General features: G+C 34.6%; 1 pseudogene; it reads left to right on the top strand.

Annotated features, from left to right (window-relative positions):
* The window catches only part of LOC130828559 (uncharacterized), a 32,272-nt pseudogene that overhangs the window by 902 nt on the left and 5,562 nt on the right, over window positions 1–25,808 (top strand).

The following is a 25,808-nucleotide window of genomic DNA, read 5'->3' as shown; positions in this document are numbered from 1 at the left end:
ACTTCTTCCAACTTCTCAATTTTTTTTCATTTTTATTTTTTTATTTTAACCTCTAAAGTAATTTGATGTTTAACATGTATTCTCCTTCGTCATCATCTCAATCTAGAACATCAATTGCAAAAGAAATTCCTTTATGTAAACATGGTGTTCATGCTAAATTACAAGTAGTCAAAAAAGAAACAAGGGTTGGTGGGAGGTTTTATGGATGTGCATTTTGGCTAGTAAGTTTATTTTTTTCAATAGCTTTATTTTGTTTTATGTTAATTTTTAATTTCTTTATCAATTAGGGTTTCATGATTTGATTTGAAATGTAGGCACATGATTGCAAATTTTTTAAGTGGGAGAAAGATGTAGAGTATTCAAGTGAAATTTCTTCTTGTTTGGAAGAAGAGAAAGCTATGTTGATTGACAAAATAAGAAAATTGAAGGCTAAGTATGCAAAGTTAAAAGAAAGTGAAGATATGTTGAAATTGAAAGTTGTTGAATATGTAAATGCACAAAAAGCATTAAGTTTTGTACTTGTTGCATCATGGGTTTTATTTGTATTGTTCTTATTTATGTTAAGCTAAGTATAAGAAATTGATCGTGTAATGGAATTTCATGTATTGAAAATCCAATGTAATGTAAAAGTGTAACAAAGTTTTTTCGATTCAAGAATTATAGCCTCAATCCATACATCTTATAGCAATATTTTCCAAAATGTTTTCCAACAACACAGTAAAAAATGTTTTCAAGAATTACCTTTACATACATAAGCATTCCTTACACACATTTGTGCTAAAATGTTTTCCAAAATGCAATATTTGAACAATGTTCTAAGCCATAGATTACACCATAATGGTATACAAAATGACACTTAGTCTTGCAACATCAATTCTTTGTTGTTGATGCTTGGGTTGATACTATTTCAGTAAGGTTTTTCTTAGGCTTTCCCCTTTTAGTAGTAGTGACACCACGCCTTCCGCTTGCACTACTAGTCCTAACCCCTCTACTCCCTTCCCCTGTTCTAATTGTCCTGTTGCCTTTACCTAAAGAACTAGGTTGTGCAGACATGTTGTGATGGGATAACTCTGGTGTGTTGGTTGCTACATCAACAAGCTTTTTCTGTCTTCCTCTACTTCTCTTCAATGGAGGTGGTTTCTCAATCGCTTTACCCTTTTCCGGACACTTCCTTTAGTTATGTCCAACCTTATTGCAAATGCCACATGTCATTTGAACGCCATGTCTTGAGAGCTTTCCTGGTTTTTTAGGATCTTCATGCGGATCCTTGATTCTGTCTTTTCGTGGTTGTAGCAGGAGCGGCACTCTCGTTACATAATTAACATTAATAATTATACTTAAGATAAATAATGCGGAAGTGTAAAACGCCGAACTGCTAAAAACCATTTGAAATAAAAAAAATGTTCAAAACATAAGTAAAAATATATCTTACAACTGAGAAAATATAAAATAAGGTTTACTTAAATACGATAAAAAAAACATAAGTACAACATAGTCATCAAGTAAAATCATTGAAGCTAAGTCCTCGATAGAATAATTAAAGTTGCGGCCTGGATCGAAACCTGAGCTAATTTTTCCTGAAAAATACTGTCATCCATAATACGGATGACAGCCGATTAAATCGGTCAGCGATAAAGCCGAGTACAATTTCCTCAACAAGCTTATGATGCGATAGTTAAATCATGCTTACAAAATAATCATCAAGCACAATATAGAAGGTTATTACTCATTATTGACCTTTACTAAGCCATTAAGTTACATTCTCAATACTTGCAGAAGTTCATTACTGCTACTAAATACTTGGTAACCTTAATGCTTATTTAATCAAGTTCAATTAAGCCTCATAGCTTTACCATCATAGCACATCACAAGATCACAACAATAATGACAACTGATATATGTAAGGGTCTGGTTAGGTGAGGACCGTAGTCCTAATTCCTAACTGTGGTGGGAGTCGTCACTCCTCTCAATACTGTTATGCTCGAGACTTCACAGGATGGGTTTTTCTCGGACCCCCTGTCTGACACCGCATTTTACGTGCCGGCTAACACGGACGCCGGGATTTTACATGCCGGTCCATGGTTCGACGTTACCTTACTATCAGAGTCATACAATCAATATCATGCAATATCAAACAAGACTCTAAACCGAAATAGTTTACATTCTTATAAGTCAAACTTCCACTAGTCAAATTTTTGACAATTCTACCCTTTTAGTAGAAACAAATTACTAGTATCTAATAAATTAATATTTGATTAAATAACAAATTTTCGTAGCTATACTAAGATTCCTGAGGCTAAACTAAGTCATTATTGTGTCATAAATAATCATAACAGTCAAGGGTAATATTTCTAAGTACTTAATAACATATTTTATCAAATAACCAGTAAAATAGTAAAACGGATCTATCATCACTATAAAAATAACATAATCCGACAAATTATTAAGGGTCCAAAATCTATATGAAATGAGTTTTCAAGAAAAACAATGCTAAGCATTTTAACAAATTTGTTTGACTATTTTACCGATAAACCGATTAATAATTCTTTATAATTACTTGAGTCCAACAAAAAAAAATATCAAAACACCAAGATGATATGAAATCATTTTAAACACATAAGTTTATTTAACTAGTAAAATTCATATATATCTATATTATCATATTAATCAAAAATTTCCATATATATGACTTTTTTTTTTTGAGTGTCCCAAAAGTATTATTGTTTTGACGAAAATATCACTAAACTTGATATAACTTTAATATTACCATATAAAGTTTAAATGACTAAAATAAAATCATGTTGATCATGCTTTTATATTATCGAGTAACCATAAATAAATATCACATAACGAGAGAGTTAAGAAAATGTGTACCATTTTCCTCCGAAGGTGGTGCTAAACCAAGTAAGAGAATAATAATAGGATAATAAGGACTTAAGGAAATAAGCTCCAAAAGAGAAAGTCTTCAAGGTTCCAAGCTTCAAAGAATTAGATCTTCAATTACCCAAAAGAAAATGATATCCAAGCTCCAAAAGATAATACTTGACTTTTCAAAAGTTGATGATTATTGGCTTAAGAAGTGATAAGATCAAGCTCCATCTTCATTTGATTCTTCAACAAATAAAAAGGGTATAAAGTTAGTAAGATGTTAATGAAGTGAAGATATAAGAAAGAATGGTAGAAAGATTTGATGATGGGGGTGCAAGTGATCTCATGGCTAAGGAGGGGTATTTATAATGGGTTTTGGGCAACTTTTTAGTTCATAAGATTGTATGAAAAAGAAGGTTAACTTGTGTAAGTGAATGTGTAAGAGTTGGAGTGTGTAAGTGGATGTGTAAGAATTTGGAGTGTAGAAGAAGGATAACTTGTGTAAGGAAATGGTGATAGCTTGTGTAAGTGATGAACATTATGGATTGATGTAGAAAGGATTTTGATTCATCAAATTTTTGTTCTAGTTTATGCTAGTGAAATGTTTTAGATTAATGGGAAAGTATGATTAAGGTTTGATTATGAAAATATGATAGTTTACTTAGAAAATTTTAGTTAAAACTATACTTAAAGTTAATAAGAAAAATATAGTTAATTTTTAGGTATAAAATAATTAAATCAAAGTTGTAAAGTTAAAATGATAAGTAGTAAAGTTAGTTTAAGAAAACGAAATTTAAACGTAACGTTTTAATAAAACCGTAAATATAATATTAAAATTTTACTTTTCGTAGTATAAAATAATAAAATAATATTTTAGTGCTTATAAAGAAATTTAAGAATATATATATATTTTTAAGTTTATTTGGAAGAAATTACAAAAATCGGAATAAGGTTTAGGAATTAAAAGTGATTTGAATTAGATAACCAAAGGATTAGGAATTCGAAAAGAAATTTTGGAATAATTAATCGGAAGATTAAGATTAAGAAATTTGAGCCTGTTACAACTCTTTCCCCCTTTAGATAGTTTCGTCCCGAAACTAGGACTTACCAAAAAGGTTAGGATAACGCTCTCTCATGTCGACTTCTTTTTCCCAAGTCGCCTCTTCAACCCCGTGGTTTGACCACAAAACCTTGACCAATGGAATCCTCGAATTTCTCAACTCTTTTACTCGGGTATCTAAGATCCTGATTGGTCGTTCCTCATACACCAAAGACTCTTCAATCAAAAGCGGCTCGTGAGCTAGAACATGAGACGGATCATGAACATACTTCCTCAACTGTGAAACATGGAACACATTATGAACTTTTGCTAAACTTGGAGGTAAAGCCAACTCATAAGAAACTTCCCCGACTCTCCTTAGGATCTCAAAAGGTCCAATAAATTTTGGACTCAACTTTCCTCGAACTCCAAAACGCTGGACACCTCTTGTAGGTGAAACCTTTAGGAAAACCTTGTCGCCAACCTCAAATTGCAACATCTTTCGACGATTATCAGCATAACTCTTTTGTCGACTCTGTGCTGCTCTCATGTTCTGTTGAACAATCTTCAACGCATCAATGGATTCCTGAATCACATCTGGACCTTCGGGAATGGTCCTATCCATCAAATCCCAACACAAAGGTACTCGACACTTCCTTCCATAAAGAGCTTCATACGGTGCCATCCTAATACTAGATTGGAAACTGTTGTTGTAGGCGAACTCCACCATCGGTAATTTATCTTCCCAAGAACCCTCAAAGTCCAACACACAACATCTCAAAAGATCCTCTAAAGTCTGAATAGTTCTCTCAGTCTGACCATCAGTCGCAGGATGAAAAGCAGTACTCAAGCACAACTTACTCCCAAAAGCTTCCTGCAACTTTTCCCAAAACCTCGATAAAAACTTCGGATCCCTATCAGAAACAATAGTCCTCGGAACACCATGAAGTCTGACAATCTCTCGGACATAGGCATCTGCTAATTGCTTAGCCCCCCAAGTATTCTTCATTGGCACAAATCTAGCGACCTTGGTCAATCTATCAACAATGACCCAAATAACATCATTCCCTCGCTGGGTCCTTGGCAGCCCTACCACAAAGTCCATAGAAATCGAGTCCCACTTCCAATCTGGGACAGGCAACGGTTGAAGCAACCCTGAACTCTTTTGTCTCTCGAACTTTACCCTCTGGCAGACTAGGCACTTAGACACAAAATCAGAGACATCTTTCCTTAGACCTTTCCACCAAAATATCTCTCTTATCTCCTCAATCGTCTTATCTCGACCTGGATGCAAATGAAATAAACTTTGATGACCTTCCTTCAGAATCTCATTCTTCAATTCAAATTGATTTGGAACACACAATCTACCGTTCATCCTCAACTCTCCTCTTTCTCCTAACTCAAAAGCATCAGTCTCATTTTTCTTAACTCTATGGATCAACTCAACAATCTCTGGATCCTCAAGTTGTGCCTCAATTATACGATCAAACAAAGTGGGTTGTATAGTCATTGCTCCCAAATACTGACCAACCTCGTGTCGACTACAAATCTCTAATCTCAAACTCTGCATCTCACGATACAACTCCCATGGTACAGACATAATGGCATTCACAGACACTCTCGGTCTCCTACTTAAGGCATCAGCTACCTTATTCGCTTTTCCAGGGTGGTACACAATTTCAAGATCATAATCCTTAATAACCTCAAGCCACCGCCTTTGGCGCATGTTCAATTCTTTTTGGTTGAAGACATACCTCAAATTTTGATGATCAGTGTAGATCTTACACGGTAACCCATACAAATAATGTCTCCACAACTTCAAAGCAAAGATCACTGCAGCAAGTTCAATGTCATGCACGGGGTAATTCACCTCATGTGGCCTTAACTGCCTCGATGCATAAGCTATGACCTTTCCTTCTTGCATAAGTACACAACCTAAACCTTCGAATGAAGCATCACAATAGACCTCGAATGGCTTGCTACAATCAGGCATTGCTAAAACAGGGGCGGTAGTAAGTCTTTTCTTTAATTCCTCGAAAGCAATTGTGTGCCTCTCATTCCACTGAAATCGTATCCCTTTCTTCAACAGCTTAAACATGGGACGAGCAACCTTAGAAAAGTTTTCAACATATTTCCTATAGTACCCAGCTAATCCTAAAAAGCTCCGAACTTCAGTCACATTTCTAGGAATCGGCCAGTCCGTTATTGCTTTAATCTTCTCAGGATCTACAGAAATTCCACCCTTAGACACCATATGACCTAGAAAAGAAATTTCCTCAAGCCAAAACTCACACTTACTAAACTTCCCATACAATTTCTCTTTTCTCAAAAGCTCTAGAATCATTCTCAAGTGTTCTTCATGTTCTTCCCTACTCCTTGAATATACCAAAATATCATCGATAAAAACAACCACAAATTTATCCAAATAAGGACGAAGATACCTCTGCATCAAATCCATAAATGCTGCAGGTGCATTTGTTAACCCAAATGGCATCACCAAAAACTCATAATGTCCATATCGGGTCCGAAATGCTGTTTTAGAAACATCCTCCTTCACTATCCTCAATTGATGATATCCAGACCTTAAATCAATCTTCGAGAACACCTGAGCGCCTCTTAGCTGATCAAACAAATCATCTATCCTGGGCAAAGGGTAACGGTTCTTAATGGTGATCTTATTAATCTCCCTATAATCAATACACAATCTCATCGTTCCATCCTTCTTCTTCACAAACAGAACAGGGGCTCCCCAGGGTGACACACTAGGTCGGATAAAACCTTTCTCCAATAACTCATCTAATTGCTTTTTCAATTCGGCTAACTCAGCTGGAGCAAAACGGTACGGAGTCCTAGAGATAGGGGTAGCATCAGGAATTAGATCTATATGAAAGTCAACCTCTCTCCTTGGAGGTAAACCAGGTAGATCCTCAGGGAAAACATCAGGGTAATCACAAACAATTGGGGTTTCCTCAAGACTTAACTTGATTTTCTCCTCACTACTAGTAATAAAACACAAATATCCCTTATCTCTATGTTTAATCATCTCAATGGCTTGAACTGCAGAAATGGTTTGAATGGGAAACACAAAATTCTTCCTAATCAAACATTCTCCACCTGGAGCCTTAACCCGAACGATCTTCTCTTTACACAAAATCTCCGCATGATGACGTCCCAACCAGTCCATCCCCAAAATAATATCATATGTACCCAACTCAAACACTATTAAATCGGCAGGTAGATGGTTGTCCGAAATCTTAAGAGGGAAATTAGGAAAGATACGGTCACATAGGAATGGTGAACCGTCAGGTAATAGAATTTGGAGATTAAATTTTTGAGGTTCAAGAGAGATAGAGGATTTATGAAGGAAAGAAGAAGAGATAAAAGATCGGTCAGCTCCTGAATCAAAAAGAATATGAGCCAAAGAGTCTCCTACGACAAAGTGACCAGAAATGACCTTACCCTCAAACGCCTGATGAAGATTGTCTACATGGTTGCTAATAGCGTGCAAACCGGCAGTCCTCCTAGCTGCAATACTCTGAACATTTCCTGAAGAACTAGGAGCTCCATAATTACCAGTACTACTAGCTCCCAACTGGATCCCTTCTCGGCAGTTAGTGGAAACATGACCCTCTTTTTTGCATTTGAAGCAGATGATCTTCCCAGTGCATGAACGACCTCGGTGATCCTTACCACATAAGCGACACTTCCAAACTGTGACTCTTGTTGAAGTTGTTGGTTGGAACGGCTTGCGATCCCAATTGGTTAGCCTCTTGTTCCTGTTGTTGTTGCCTCCACCAAATTTTCTTTTGTTGGTGTTGTCCTCCTTGTCAAGGATCCTCTCATACTCAAGCGCTCGATCGTAGAGATCTCGGAAGTCAGAATACTTCCCAATCCCCTTTTGGATCTTAAGATTAAGACCCTCGAAGAAGCGGGATGCACGAACACTTTCTTTGCTTACAATGTCAGAAGCAAATCGAGACAGCTCATTGAACTTACAACTGTACTCAATCACGGTCATAAGACCCTGACGAAGATGTAAGAACTCATTCTCCTTTTTCCGTTGGAGTGATGGCGGATAGAATTGTTGACGAAGAGTCATAAGAAAGTCATCCCAAAAGGTATCAGTCATAGTGGCCTTGACAGAACGCCACCATAACTCTGCTGGACCAGATAGGTAGAAGGAAGCCAGCTTTACTTTTAGGTGCGCTGGACAATTAATGACCTCTAAAAGTTTCTCCATCTCTGCGAGCCAATTCTCGAAGCGAACCGGATCAGCTTCTCCGTCGTATTGCGGCGGACGATGATATGCCATATTCTTAAAGTATTTCCCGTCGTCATTGGCCTCTTGAGCCTGATTCTCCATGAGGGTGATCAGTCGCTCATTTGTCCTTTCCATCCGAGCTAGTTGTGCTTCTAGCTCTCGAACTCTAGCTTCGTGATCAGATGAAGTTACGCCATTTCTTACCTAAAAAAATTTTTTTTATACATGTGATTGATTTTCACATTAACTTAATTAATCTGGCACGTAATTTTACACATAGGCACATAAGCACATAGAAAACAAATAGAATTTTTAGGAAGACTTGTTTTGAAAATCATTTGAAATTCTTTTCTTTTTTTTCTTCTTTTTTTTTTTTTTTTAATTTATATATATATATATATATATATATATATATATATATATATATATATATATATATATATATATATATATATATATATATATATATATATATATATATATATATATATATATATTTAGTCAGCTATCGAGCCTTTCACATGGAACTAAAATTCCAAGATTCGAGTAACTTTAGCTCTGATACCACGTGTAGCAGGAGCGGCACTCTCGTTACATAATTAACATTAATAATTATACTTAAGATAAATAATGCGGAAGTGTAAAACGCCGAACTGCTAAAAACCATTTGAAATAAAAAAAATGTTCAAAACATAAGTAAAAATATATCTTACAACTGAGAAAATATAAAATAAGGTTTACTTAAATACGATAAAAAAAACATAAGTACAACATAGTCATCAAGTAAAATCATTGAAGCTAAGTCCTCGATAGAATAATTAAAGTTGCGGCCTGGATCGAAACCTGAGCTAATTTTTCCTGAAAAATACTGTCATCCATAATACGGATGACAGCCGATTAAATCGGTCAGCGATAAAGCCGAGTACAATTTCCTCAACAAGCTTATGATGCGATAGTTAAATCATGCTTACAAAATAATCATCAAGCACAATATAGAAGGTTATTACTCATTATTGACCTTTACTAAGCCATTAAGTTACATTCTCAATACTTGCAGAAGTTCATTACTGCTACTAAATACTTGGTAACCTTAATGCTTATTTAATCAAGTTCAATTAAGCCTCATAGCTTTACCATCATAGCACATCACAAGATCACAACAATAATGACAACTGATATATGTAAGGGTCTGGTTAGGTGAGGACCGTAGTCCTAATTCCTAACTGTGGTGGGAGTCGTCACTCCTCTCAATACTGTTATGCTCGAGACTTCACAGGATGGGTTTTTCTCGGACCCCCTGTCTGACACCGCATTTTACGTGCCGGCTAACACGGACGCCGGGATTTTACATGCCGGTCCATGGTTCGACGTTACCTTACTATCAGAGTCATACAATCAATATCATGCAATATCAAACAAGACTCTAAACCGAAATAGTTTACATTCTTATAAGTCAAACTTCCACTAGTCAAATTTTTGACAATTCTACCCTTTTAGTAGAAACAAATTACTAGTATCTAATAAATTAATATTTGATTAAATAACAAATTTTCGTAGCTATACTAAGATTCCTGAGGCTAAACTAAGTCATTATTGTGTCATAAATAATCATAACAGTCAAGGGTAATATTTCTAAGTACTTAATAACATATTTTATCAAATAACCAGTAAAATAGTAAAACGGATCTATCATCACTATAAAAATAACATAATCCGACAAATTATTAAGGGTCCAAAATCTATATGAAATGAGTTTTCAAGAAAAACAATGCTAAGCATTTTAACAAATTTGTTTGACTATTTTACCGATAAACCGATTAATAATTCTTTATAATTACTTGAGTCCAACAAAAAAAAATATCAAAACACCAAGATGATATGAAATCATTTTAAACACATAAGTTTATTTAACTAGTAAAATTCATATATATCTATATTATCATATTAATCAAAAATTTCCATATATATGACTTTTTTTTTTTGAGTGTCCCAAAAGTATTATTGTTTTGACGAAAATATCACTAAACTTGATATAACTTTAATATTACCATATAAAGTTTAAATGACTAAAATAAAATCATGTTGATCATGCTTTTATATTATCGAGTAACCATAAATAAATATCACATAACGAGAGAGTTAAGAAAATGTGTACCATTTTCCTCCGAAGGTGGTGCTAAACCAAGTAAGAGAATAATAATAGGATAATAAGGACTTAAGGAAATAAGCTCCAAAAGAGAAAGTCTTCAAGGTTCCAAGCTTCAAAGAATTAGATCTTCAATTACCCAAAAGAAAATGATATCCAAGCTCCAAAAGATAATACTTGACTTTTCAAAAGTTGATGATTATTGGCTTAAGAAGTGATAAGATCAAGCTCCATCTTCATTTGATTCTTCAACAAATAAAAAGGGTATAAAGTTAGTAAGATGTTAATGAAGTGAAGATATAAGAAAGAATGGTAGAAAGATTTGATGATGGGGGTGCAAGTGATCTCATGGCTAAGGAGGGGTATTTATAATGGGTTTTGGGCAACTTTTTAGTTCATAAGATTGTATGAAAAAGAAGGTTAACTTGTGTAAGTGAATGTGTAAGAGTTGGAGTGTGTAAGTGGATGTGTAAGAATTTGGAGTGTAGAAGAAGGATAACTTGTGTAAGGAAATGGTGATAGCTTGTGTAAGTGATGAACATTATGAATTGATGTAGAAAGGATTTTGATTCATCAAATTTTTGTTCTAGTTTATGCTAGTGAAATGTTTTAGATTAATGGGAAAGTATGATTAAGGTTTGATTATGAAAATATGATAGTTTACTTAGAAAATTTTAGTTAAAACTATACTTAAAGTTAATAAGAAAAATATAGTTAATTTTTAGGTATAAAATAATTAAATCAAAGTTGTAAAGTTAAAATGATAAGTAGTAAAGTTAGTTTAAGAAAACGAAATTTAAACGTAACGTTTTAATAAAACCGTAAATATAATATTAAAATTTTACTTTTCGTAGTATAAAATAATAAAATAATATTTTAGTGCTTATAAAGAAATTTAAGAATATATATATATTTTTAAGTTTATTTGGAAGAAATTACAAAAATCGGAATAAGGTTTAGGAATTAAAAGTGATTTGAATTAGATAACCAAAGGATTAGGAATTCGAAAAGAAATTTTGGAATAATTAATCGGAAGATTAAGATTAAGAAATTTGAGCCTTTTACAGTGGTCTACCAGGACCAATCTTAATTGGAGGAGGATCGATCGGTTTATAAATGAGTATACACACAGCTAATCCAGCATATAAATGAGTACAGTAGCTAATACAGCATATAAATACTAAAATCTGTACTAGGTTGTATACACAGCAACAGCATATAACTCAGTACAATAGATAAATGGACACATCAGAGCACTTAAATGATCATTTTGAGTATATAAATGAGTATACACAACAGCTAAATGGATGTATACACAGTAATCAGCTAAATGGATGTATACACAGCAGCAGCACAACACTTTGAGTATATAAATCAGTAACTAAATGAGTGTAAATCAGTATACATAGCACAAACAAATAATGAGGCACATAACATAGTATAAAACAATAGCTAAATGAGTATAAATCAGTAGCTAAATGAGTATAAATCAGTATACCTGGTGTTCATCTGATATTACTATCCACTCTTTACCATTATGATGAGGCATACACTTCTTCAATTCAGAAATGAACCATTGCCATGATTCACTATTTTCACCCTCAACAACAGCCCAAGCCAATGGATACATTTGCTCGTTAGGGTCTCTCCCTACTGCACTTAATAGCAATCCTCCCAAGAATGTTTTTAGAAAACAACCATCAATGCACAATATTTTCTTGCACCCACCAACCCAACCATCTTTAACCCCTTCAAAACAAACAAAAAACCTCTAAAATGTGGGTGGATTTGTTCTTGGATTAGTAACAACAACAAAGTGGCTATTAGAGTTACTTCGTTCTAAAACCCCAACATAGCTCATGAGCTTCTGATAATGTTGTTTCATAGATCCATGTAACCTCCTATGTGCAGCGTACTTAATCTTGGACACAAAGCCCCTACAAATGATAATTCGAAATTTTTTCTTAACAATATCAACTAGTTCTGTAGAAGGAATGTGTGGCCTTGACTTGAATAAATCAAGTAACTGATCTGCACACCAAGAAGCTTTGAATTGACGATTAGAATCCATGTTTCTTTGACAAGTGTGATCACCATTAACTTTCTTCACAATAAAGGAAGCTCGTGTTTTATCCCAACTAGCGTAGAGCTTATAGGAACAACCATCAATACACCTAACACCAAGCTTATTCAATTTAGACTTGTCACTCAAATAAAATTTTACATTTCTTCCCTGGTGAATTGCATATTTCCTTACTGCCTCTTTAAAGTCAACTGGGGTGCTAAAAAGTTGCCCAACAATCCATTTGAACTTCCTAAAATCAGTCCGATCATGAACACCAGTAGTTGCATCATCAGCATCATCATCACTATTTTCAAACTCAGAGAAACCCTGTGTGTTACTACACTCACCCAATTTCAAAACAAAATCACCCACTTGCTCTAGTTCTTCAAATGACAATGAAAAAATCTTGACTTTGCACAAGCTCCTCCGAAATTTCATCTTCATCTTCCTCCTCATACGATAGCTCATAATCAAGATCTTGTGAATCATCCTCCTCAAATGCATCTTCATCACTAACCTTAGCACTATTACCAAAATTTGGCTCATCTTCAGAAAAATCATATTCAAGAGGTATGTAACTTTCACTAAGGGATTCTTTTGCCTTAGATGCTCTCTTAGGGGTCAACTTTTTCCTATTCCCAACATTGGACCAAACTTCACTATCTTTAGTACCACTTTTTGATATTTCTAGAATCAACATCTCATTATCCTTATCATTAACTACATACACAGATATAATGCTCTATTTTCAACAGCTATTTTAGACATTTTCGCAACACAAATATCATCGGTAACTCTCTTTAACCCTTCCAAAAAGCTAACAGCATTAGGTAGATGATACTAAAGACAAAACTCATGTTTTACTCAAGATCCTCCTTTACAATTCCTTCTAACTCAAAAAATGACATCTTATCTAGGTCTATGGAGATGGTTTTACATATCCCATACACATACTCAAACCCTACAAATCCTTTTTTTAATACCCCACCATATCAAAACTTCAAAGTAATTGAATCATTCAAATTAGCCTAAAAACAAGCAAAAAACACTAAATTACATCCATTTTCGAGTGAACAAACGTTTTTAATTAACATCAAATAATAATCATGTATCGATTAAGAAAATGGAAACAAAATTCCATCCATTTTCGAGTAAATGGACACAGAATTTCATCCATTTTCGACTAAATGGATACAAACCCTAATTTTTGGGATTAAAACAAAATTTAGGGATAAATAATGCAATTGAGAAGAATAAACTAACCATGAATGACAAGATTCCAGCAGCTGATGCGTGAGAACGAGAGAGAAGCAGTGAAATCAGTGAATGTTTGTGAACAGGGAGAAGCAGCTGATGCGTGAGGAAGATGGTACTGCGTTTTTCAATTTCTTTTCCTTAATTTTATCCAAAAATAAAAAATAAAAAAAGAGCTCAGCACATTTAACCGGTTACAGGTAAATTAGTATACAAGTGGAAAACACATGTTAAACTTCGTATTATTCATCGTTAATTGAAAGTTCGTATCATCGTTGGAAAATTAGCGAAAGTTCGTATTATTCAGGATAATTTTTCCATATATATATATATATATATATATATATATATATATATATATATATATATATATATATATATATATATATATATATATATATATATATGTATATATATAATGAATTCACTTGCTACATATATCTTTGAATCACTAGTAGTGTTCACTTCTTGTAAAATCTTAGTGAGATAGAGCTACTTTTATGGGTGGTCGTGATCTTAAAACTTTCCACTCTTTTTCCATAGTTGGTGGTGTCCGTTTTTCAATTAGTTCAAAGTCCAAACTTAGTGCCTTATATTATTCGTGATGTTTAATCTTATGTGCCTTCCGTAAATTTCATTACTTTTGTAGGAATGTGTGTTATATTGAACACTTTTAATATGCAAGGTGATTAACTAAGTGAATAAATATAATGTCAATGTATTACTTTCGGGTTAACTATGAAGATAGGAAAAGACCCCTCCTTTTTATTCCTTGCTTCCTCAATCTACCCAACTCACTTATCCTCCAAGTGCATAGAGGTTCTTTTCATGTGCTATCTAATGCAGTGGTGTCAAGTGTTTACAATTCACACTACCAAGGGTCAACTTAAGACTACCTTATTGTTATCGAAGCCATTTAGTGGCGTTAGGCTAATAATGTGGTTGTTGCCAACCTTAGGGCTTGGGTCGCTAGAAATTTTTTTTATCTGTCCCCACTTTCTCTTTTAGTCGTCTCCTCTTCTACAAATTCAAAAGATTTCTTCGTGCCCGTACCCTAGAGATATAAAGGAAGGTTTGACACATAATCTCAACTCGAGGACATAAACCAAGTAGAGAATTTGTTGCACAACCGAGCATCATATTTTTTTGGTAGCTTCTACTTGTGTTTCAACAATGATTTTGGTAAATTAGATCATATACTTCCTTATGCAAAAAACATAACTAAAAAGCTCCTTTATAGAAACCTCCATGGACATCTATAAGAGATTTTCAATGATTTGAAAAATGAAAAGAGACTTCTTATGTCTTTATTCACTTGTCTCTTCGTATATTAATTTATGTTTGTATTAGGTTGAGGAGATTGATGATAATCCCAGTGACCTGTTTGTTGCTGATGCTATAGCAAACGAAAAGGAGTTGGATTTTTCCAAAAAGCAACGTAAAAATTTTAAAAAGGTAGGCTAAGCATTAACCGTTGTTTCTTGTGAGTGTTTACTTGGTGCGTGACTACTATCATATGATTGTGGAAGGTTTGTGTTGTTCATATGTATGATAAACATAATGGAAATATTAATGTTTCGGTATCAAAGATATTTTCTCAAGCAACAACATCTAAAATTCTTAAAACAACCTATCTAGTTTTGTGATGTGTAGTTTATTGCTTATGTTTTTCGATTACAAAATATTTTAAAAGAAGAGGAATACACGATTGAATGAGTTATGTAATAGCATTAATGAAAAAATGCTTAGGGGATAGAGAAATATTGTAAATTTAGAGAAAATTGTTGGTGACCTTTTTTGATATTGCATCATTTGCCTATGTTTGCCAGGTTAAAGATGAAGATGATCCAAGTTTTGATCAAAAGTTTCAATTTCATTTGAAGAAATTTGAGGCGTAGAAAAAGGAATAAGCTGGTAAACATTAACTTCCTTAGCTTGAACTTTTAGTTTAATCTCTTGTTGGAACATTCTAGAAATTCTTTCCTTATGCCGAGGTAGTTTTGCCCTTGGTAGTTGCATAGTTGGTAGTTACTGACTAATTTATGAGCAAAATAAAGAGGGGAAAGCCTCTTAAATGCTCCATCTTTCGAGTTTAAACTTCAGACACCCTATGTTATGAGATGATGGTAATAAAAACACCGGAGTTCCAAAGATTAATATGTTAAAGTGAAGAAACCATCTTCAATTGGGTTATATTTCCCTTGGGTTATGATGGTAAAATCAATAGGAAGAGAACATATGCTTTATCACTTCTTTGAGCTTCACCGTCATAATACAAAAATAAGGTCGTATGACCGCAACACAAACATATCATAAAAGTATTTGAATTCATTGGGACCGAAATCTAGGGTGTAATGATCACAAAAAACAATGGCATTAACAACATAGTTTGTTTTGCGAGCGTGATAAAAGCTATATTTTTATACTTACCATTGCTTAAAATAAATTTTGATATTAATGAAATACAATTAGAGTATTGAATGTCATTTGTACTAGCTGTGAAATCCGTTTTCCAATCGTTACCATGACCGTGACAAAAATCATATTTTTGCACTCACCATGATTTAAAATAAATTTTTTGATATTAATGAAATAAATTTAGGGTATTCAATGGAGAAAATTTTCCACTAAAGATACATACAATATCCTTTATGCACTTGCATACTTACATACTAGTATTTTTGTAAGTGCTCCAATTAGAGAGCTTTTTTTGGAAAATTGGGCACTAGTAAAAACAGAGGAGAACTAAAAATGCCTTAACAGTCCTATATTACACCAAATGTACAATTTTTTTAAGTCGTTTTTTATTGCTAAGGCTGAGAGTAGTCCGAGTTCCTTTCGCCTATTCTTTAATTTTTGTGTTGACAAAAATTAGTGGATTAGCTTAATATATACAACTCGTCATTGCTTAGTTCTAGTAATTCTAAATTATGTAGAATGATTACTTGAATTTTCTCGTGGCATGTGGAATCCTAGATGACCAATTAAATAGTTACTATTTATGTTTCAAAGACACAAGGCTCTTCTAGGTACTAATAGAATAGAATATTGTGCATATCTTATAAATCTTTATATTTTGATAATTATTTTATAATTAGTTAGTTTCCTTACTCTCCAAGATTACCCTTGTAGCTAGTTTCCTTACTTTCCAAGATTACTCTTGTATTTATTCTCTTATTTTGAAATGAAATAACAACCAATCATTCTACCAATTCTATCATTGTATCAAGAGCTTAGGTTCTTTTTCCTCTCTTCAACCCTTTTTACTATCTTCCTTGCTTCCCAAGACAACCGTTTCCCACCCTTACCGGCCCCCCCCCCCTCGCTTCTTCCATGGATTCTCCTAAAATTCATCCCACCACCAACTCCTCTCCGGGTATCCTTGGGCCTTGTCCAACCCATAATTTCTTTACCGGGTCATCTTTCCCGCCGGACTACTTTCCGACGAATATCAATCAAGCTATGCATACTCTCTCTTTGTCCTCTCCAAATGAACATTTCTACAAGGATACCAGTGCTACTTCCCATATGACTCACTCTCAAGGTAATTTCTTAAGTATTTTCCATTGAAGCATCATCATAATAATCACATAATTGTTGGTAATGGTAATATGATTCCGATTCAAGGTCACAGTGATTTACCCATTTCTCCCTCTAATCCTTCCCTTACTCTCAAAAATGTCTTACATGCCCCTAAACTCATTAAAATTCTTATCTCTGTTCATAAGTTTACTCGTGATAATAAAGTTTCTGTTGAATTTTATCCTTTTGGTTTTTCTGTGAAAGAATTGGGCACGGGGAATATCCTCTTACGGTCTAATAGCACTGGTAATCTTTATCCTTTCCATTCGACACATGGAGCTACCATCCGGTCCTCTCCACATTTGGCTTTTTTATCTTCTAGTATTTCGCATTCCCATTAAGGTTACCCGGGAAATGACATTTTGCATTCCTTATATTCTTCTAATTCTATCCAATGTAATAAAACTCCATCTTTTGTGTGTCATTCTTGTCCTTTAGGTAAACATGTTAGATTACCTTTTGTTAATTCTCAATTTGTGAGTACTAAACCTTTTGATATTATTCATAGTGATGTATGGTCTTTTCCCGTACAAGCCCTTCGGGATACAAATACTATGTCCTCTTTCTTGATCATTATACAAAATTTTTATGGACTTTTCTGTTATTTTGCAGTCTCAAGGGTATGATAATTTTGTGCAATTTAACACCTTTGTCAATACTCAGTTTGAGCTTAATATCAAATCTTATCAATGAAATCATGGGTTTGAATTTGATAATAAAAAATTTTCACCATTTTTGTGCTAGTCGGGGTATCTCTCTTCGTTTCACTTGCCCCCAAACTTCATCCCAAAATGGAAAATCCAAAAAAAAATTCGCACAATAAATAATATCATTCGTACATTATTGTGTCATGCATCCCTTCCCTCTTATTTTTGGCCTCACGCCTTGAATACCGCTACTTATCTCCTAAACATTCTCCCCTCCAAGTTACTTGATTATTTAACTCCTACTTACTTGCTTTACTATAAATCTCCTACCTATACGCATCTTCGGGTTTTTGGGTGTTTATGTTTTCCTCTGATCTCTTCCACAAAAATTTATAAATTACAACCTCGCTCATCTCTATGTGTCTTTTTGGGATATCCATCTTCGCATCGTGGTTACAAGTGCTATGATCTCTCCTCTCATAAGATTATTCTCTCCCGTCATGTCCTTTTTGACAAAGCCTCCTTTCTTTTTTCTCGGTCCTCATAATCCTTTCCTAGAGAATATAATTTTTACATGATCCCAATCTTTATTTATTCCTCCACCAATTTCAGCCCTACAGCAGTCATCCATCTCCTAACCCCCTCCCCTCATCTACTATGCCTCGTCTCTCTAGTGGCCCAACAGCAGCTTCCCAGAATACAAACCCTCCCCCACCAACTCAGAACACTGGGCCCAGCCTAGTTACCCACCCTCAAGCTCCTATTTCCCTTCCTCATGGGCCTGCCTCACGCAACCCATCACAGACCCCACCCTCTAGCCCACTTTCCTTCTTAAATCGCCCCTCATCACCAAATCCTCCTTCTCCGCCCGGAATGACTATGCGTAGTAGCATGGCATTTTCAAACCTAATCCCAAATACACTTCTCACGCCCTTTCTGTCTCCTTCTCTTTTATTCCCCAAAATCCTATCCATGCCATTCGTGACCCTAACTGGAGACAAGCTATGACGGATGAATTTGATGCTTTAATTGAGCATAATACTTGGGATCTTGTGCCGCGGCCTCTAAATGCTAATGTTATTCGTTCCTTGTGGATTTTTGAGTGAAAACTAATTCTGATGGTTCTTGAGCATTATAAAGCGCATCTTGTTGGTGTTGACAAGTCTCAAAGAGAGGGCATTGACTGTGATGAGACTGTTAGCCTTGTGGTCAAACCTGCTTTTATTCGCATTGTTTTGAGTATTGCTCTGTCTAAATCTTGGCCCATTCATTAGTTGGATGTTAAAAAATTCTTTTCTCCATGGTCACTCGAATGAAAACTTTGTACATGCATCAACCTTTGGGTTTCCGTGATCGCACTCGACCCGATCATGTGTGTCTTCTCCGAAAGTCTCTTTATGGTCTAAAACAGGCCCCTCGAGCTTAGTATCAACGATTTGCTGATTTTGTGACTACCATTGGTTTTCGTAATAGCATTTCTGATAACTCTTTGTTTGCTTATTGTCATGGGTCCAATATTGCTTATCTTCTTTTGTAGGTAGATGGTATTAAGTTCGGAATTTGCTACTTGGGTCCTCTTAGTTACTTCTTGGGTATTGCTGTTTCTCGTACTCTTGCAGGTTTATTTCTCTCTCAAACCAAATATGTTGCTGAAATTCTAGATAAAGCCGGCATGTCTCAATGCAAACCTGCTATTACTCCTGTTACTACATCCAGAAAACTTTGTGCTGATGCTGGGTAATATGATAATCCTACCTTGTATCGCAGCTTAGCCGGGGCCTTATAGTATCTTACTTTCACCCGTCCGAATATTTCTTATGCCGTTCAACAAATGTGCTTATTTATGTATGATCCTCGAATTGAACATATGGCTGCTCTTCATAGAATTCTTCGGTACATTCAATGGACTCTTGACCATGGACTACAACTATATAAGTCCCCTGTGTCTTCTCTCTTATCCTATACTAATGCTGATTGGGGTGGTTGTCCTGACACCCGTCGTTCCACTTCCAGTTACTGTGTTTTTCTCGGTGGCAATTTGATCTCTTAGTATGCTAAGCGCCAACCTACGGTCTCTAAATCTAGTGCCGAAGCTGAGTATCGTGGCAACTTGCTTCTTGAGCTTCATTGTCCTACTCCCACGGCCACTCTTGTTTATTGTGACAATGTTAGTACTGTTTATTTGTCGGACAATCCTGTTCATCATCAACGCACTAAGCATATCGAAATGGACATTCTTTTTGTTCATGAAAAGGTTCAGCGTAGTGATGTTCGGGTTCTTCATGTTCCATCTCGATATCAAATTGCCGATATCTTTACCAAGGGTCTGCCTCAAGTTCTTTTTGATGATTTTTGATCCAGTCTTAGCGTTCGCAAACCTCCCGATTCGACTGCGGAGGTGTAATAAAATAGAATATTGCGCATATCTTGTAAATCTTTATATTTTGGTAATTATTTTGTAATTAGCTAGTTTTCTTACTCTCCAAGATTACCCTTGTAGCAAGTTTCCTTACTCTCAAAGATTACCCTTGTAGCTAGTTTCCTTACACTCCAAGATTACTTTTGTATTTATTCTCTCATTTTGAAATGAAATGACAACCAATTATTCTACTAATTATATCAGGTACGTCCTAGATTTTAGAGCCAAAGTGCTAGCGTGAGACACATGCCTTGTTTAATTTAAAGCTTGCTAGGTGATGAGTGTGCCTTGGCAATTACTAACTCTAAGATTACTTCATGCTTTGATTATGTTGTGGATTGTTGAAACTGCAAGTTGCAACCGAACCTAATTGCTTTTGATGCTTGTCTGACTCTCTTACCTTCTGCTGATTTTTAATATTATTTTAGTATTCCATGTACTATTTTGTTTGGTTTTTATTTATCAAAAGTGATGTGTATCTGTTCCTTCTGTTGCTAGAAGGATATGATGGGTGCTCTAGAGGAAGACCAGTCTTGATTTTACTCTAGACGTGCTGAGAGTACATTGGTTGATGATGGGGGCACTAACCAAGATTCAAATTTTGCTGAGTCGCCCGAGATTACTAATTGTGGACCATCTGTTGATGTTCTAAAGGATGAAAAAAACAACTGTGCTTATTCTTGTGGTTCCAAGCGCCTGTATGATGATGAAGGGCTGGACCATGAAACTATGAGAAGTCGAACTAGTATTTTGGAGAGTGATACTAAACCTCAAACTTCTAATAAAGGTGTTGTTGGTAGCTGTGCGTCAAATGACATTTTAGTGGAGGAAAAGCCCTTTGTTGAAGAAAATAGATCTTGTAACAATTTTTATGAACAGTTGTACTGTACTGTTTGTTGTAAGGCGACAAATGAGATACACAAATATCCACTTCTTAAAGTGATTGTTTGCGAGCAATGCAAATGCGTCATTAAAGAAAAATCACTAGTGGAAAAAATCTCATTTTTTGCGGTTTTTTTTGCCATAATATGCTGCGGTTTTGGCCCCAAGCATTAGTGATAGCAGCAGATGGCCTATTGTAAATAATGCGGTTTAAAACCGCAGCAGAAAAGTCAACCATATGCTGCGGGCCTCCCTAAAACCGCAGCATATAGTACAACGCTATATGCTGCGGGCCTCCACAAAATCGCAGCATATAGTTTTGCACTATATGCTGCGGTTTTATGGAGGCCCACAGCATATATATTATTTTTTTTTGCTTTTTCGTTTAATACTAATAAATAATCCAATAATGTACAATGTAAACAATGATTAATCCAATAATCCAATTATAATCACCAATAATCTCTTTGTAAACTCTCGATCGTATATATAATAATATGTACATATACAAATTAAAGTCCTAAATGTAAATTAATTATATTATTTACCAACAACAAAAATTAGCAAGATATGCGGCAATCTTGTCTTTCAATTGGCACATTTCTCCATCTCTCAAAGGGCGTATTTCCCTTGGAAAGTCGTATAAAACCTATAATATAATATTAAATTAAATGATACATAAACATTAGATTTTACCAATAGTAAATATATAATATTATAATTTAAGAACGTAACAAATACTTACGGCGTCAATGTTTTCGACTCCAACCTCTTTCACGGATTGTAAGATATCGTTCATGTATTTGAGAGTGTAGTAGCCGCAATCAACGGTATTATCAACTTGTCGAAAGCACTCAGAGAAAATAGATGTTAGTGCCAAAAAAGCTTAAAAACCCATAGAATCGCAACTTAGCACGTAATTTCTAGCATATGACTATTATTTTAAATTCTAACCACTTCAACACAATAATATATACTAAATAGTGTTGTGTGCCAAGTTTCGTGCAAAACAAACCAAGTTTGAGCAACTTTATGCGCGAATGTGCCAAAAAAGCTTAAAAATCCATAAAATCGCAACTTAACACATAATTTCTTGCATATGACTATTATTTTCAATTCTAATCACTTAAACACAATAATATATACAAAATATTGTTGTGTGCCAAGTTTCGTGCAAAACAAACCAAGTTTGAGCTATTTTATGCGCGAAAGTCCAAAAAAAGCTTTAAAACTCATAAAATCGAATAGTGTTGTGTACCTTTACTGCTATCCATTTCGGAAATGTGGCTCTGGATATAGATCCCATTTCTCCACGCACTTTCTTCATTGTGCTGAAACGCATGGGAAAAGTATAACTATTTATATATCAATGCATGTAATAATATTAATGTAATACTATTTATATATATATAACACTTAATTAAATGAAAATTGGTAAAATTTATAAAATTACGTACGCATTCAACAAGGCTTTGAATTTTGTGTTGCGAGGCGGGCTTTGATGTTTTTGTAATGAGTCGAAGACGTGGACAGTGTTCGTTAAAGGACATATCACCAAAAGTATCCAATGCAAACTACAAACGCAAATTTAAAATCAACAAATTAGAGATTATGTGAACATAAAAATCAAAAGATAAGTTCAATTTCGAAAATAAAACTTACTCTTCCACATATGGAGCCTGAATGAACGTGTGTTTAGATGCAAGGGAATTATTCAAAGCAGTCTCAATGTATGCTTTGACGTCATCCGGATCATTTACGCTTTTAGTACCCGAAATCGACTCCGGACAAAACCATCTAATTTTTATTAAAGGTTCGCAAGAATTTAGCTCCTCGTAAGCCGCACTAAACTCACGAAACAGAAAGTTTTGTCAGTAATTCGGTTGTTAATACAATTAAACAATAATTCCTAAATTGTAAGATAACGAACATCACCTCATGTAGACATGGATAAGAGCTACATTCAACATTTCTCCTCTCAAAAATTGCCCAATGTCACTAGGACCAATAATTACAAATGGGCTCTCAACAAAGCAGAATTGTTCCTTCTGCAGGGTTAGAATGATTGGGTCCTCCTCACGCAGGCGAGATGCACAAGTGTGCAGCCATTTGCAATCTTGAGAGAGATCTTTTAGCTCCAAAATAAGTCAAAATTGGAGTAATTGCCATCGACTTTCACTCAGTCGACACCTTTGATGAGGAACCGATCTCTCTCCTAGAGCCCTTTGGACTCTTTTGCTTTTTCAATTTATACAATTAAATTAGTGTAAGCATACAATTAAAAAAATAAAAATAAAAAAGATACAAATGATTATTACCATGGTAGTGAATCAGACCCAAGCATATGGCCATGTGACGAAACTACCTAGGGCATCTGATAGTTTCTCAAGGCTCCATTCTGGCATTGGAACCGGAAGTGAGAAATCTTCAAACCCCTTTAGAATAGTTTCCACGGTCACACTGATGTGGCCACTGGTAATAGGCATCGAATGCACTGATGTGAGAAATAAATATTGTTGCTGATTAAATGTGTTGCTATGACATGACTCTTCTACATGCCAATGAGGCCAATTCACATTTTAAATACAATTTTTTTTGGAATCTTTTGCTTCAAATACTTTTGTTTAGCTTGCAAATGGTCTAACTTTGATAATGGAAATAAGTAAACAATGCCAAAACTCAATAGGTCGACTACATGAACCAACACAAATCAACATGAGAAATTGTTGTCAACAAAGATTGTAATTCATTTAGTCTTATATAATTTCTAGTTTTGTCTACAATAGAGAAATTTAATTCCTATAATCTTGCACATTGATTTTCCTCATCTATTCATTCCTATCTTACTTTATAACACTTTTTCTGTTTTTAAACGACATCATGTGTTACTTCAACTTTTGCTTATAACCTTTTGATTCCAGTGCATGCTTTCACGCCTCTATCTTAGCATTGACCCTATCGACAGTTACGTGTAGTTACACGATGTTATTAATTTACAACATGGACCATACAACTTCTCTCCAAATAGGTCTTTTCATCTCATATAAGATTGTTATCAATTTACAACATTGACCCTAGAGTGCTTCTTATTTCAATTTTTTAAAAAATGAATATAGGTTTATAACTTTTGGAAAATAATATGCTTGTGCTAAATTGTTGAAACAAGCAAACTTTCTTGGCCTTCTGTAAAGGATCAATTGAAATTTTGCATATGGTGCTTGAGCTGTGGAGTTCATCTTGATGCTTTTCTTGTCAACCTATTGAGTCGATACTGCATTCTGATTGATAGATTTGCAACCATCCGTGGATTCTACGATTGATGAAAGACAAAGAATATGCAGCACGAGAAGACAATCTAGATGATAGCTCAAGTGATGAAAATCTAGATTCCAATTTGGAAACCTCTGGTAATAATATTTGTTGTTACATATTTTTAAAATCCTTTTTCATCGCTTTGATTATTTTTTCTTGCTTGGAGACTTGCCTTAGAGGCATTTTTCCATTTGATATTAATTCCAATTAATAACTTTGTGATGTTTCTTGCACATTGCTATGTTTTCATGATTTTGAAAACCATTACCCTTGATAGATGTGGAATGTTCCGTGATATAGGCCACATTGACCGTAAAATTATCCACCTTGACCTCAAAATCCATTTCATAACAGTTACCTTGACAATGACCGAAATCGAATTCCCACTATGGGGCAAATCATCAAATAATAAGGCTAATTTTTTGACAATTTTTTGTTTCTATTATAAGCCCTCTTAACAATATCAAAGAAGCTAATTTTGAGACCAATGTACTTGTTTATGAAAGACAATTACAAAATGTATAAGCTTTTACGGCCCGTTTGGTTAACGGTACTAATTAGTGGTAATGGGAATGATTTGTAGTGTAAATATTGATGGTATGTATCATGTCATTCCCATGGTAATGAAAGTTTGATCATGAAATAAAAATTTTGTTCACAATTTTCCATTACCACCTAATACCACGTGCTCAAGTGGTAATGCATTGGAATGAATTTTGTAAAGAAAATAAGATTGTTGAAGGAGATTAAGCATGGTCATCTAATTTGTCAAGAGATATTCCTATCAAAATTACATTAACTTTCCATCATCATTCCCTCCATTGAATACCGATTACCAAACAGGCCGTTGGGTTTTATTTAATAAATCAATATTCTAAATATGATCATCTAAACTAACTCATCAAATCTGACATGGATCTTGATGGTACATTTTTTTTGAACATGTTTACGACTAAAGTACTTTGAACGACATATATATGCAATGGGATTTGACTTGGAATAGACTTTGAAACATGTGTAGCAGCGAGAGCATATTGAAATTCCTGTAATTGTCTAAGATCAATCTATAAGCAATCCTTGAATAATTTTGAATAGTAATACCAAAACATCATTTCATTACCCCAACACCATGAAATGGTCTTACCCAAGTGGGGTTTAAGAGTCAGATGCACACAATATTATCCTTGTTAGTGATAAGAAAGAGGTTGTTTCTGGTTGAGCATTATTAGCAAATATCATCAGCAACTTCTAATAAATAAGAATTGCATATGATTTAATGAACCATTTTAATTTAGTTTATTATCATTTGAAACCAAACAACTTAAATATTTGA

Source organism: Amaranthus tricolor, chromosome 12 (assembly GCF_026212465.1).
Source record: "Amaranthus tricolor cultivar Red isolate AtriRed21 chromosome 12, ASM2621246v1, whole genome shotgun sequence".
Taxonomy (NCBI): Eukaryota; Viridiplantae; Streptophyta; class Magnoliopsida; order Caryophyllales; family Amaranthaceae; genus Amaranthus; species Amaranthus tricolor.
This window is presented reverse-complemented; position numbering and strand designations above follow the sequence as displayed.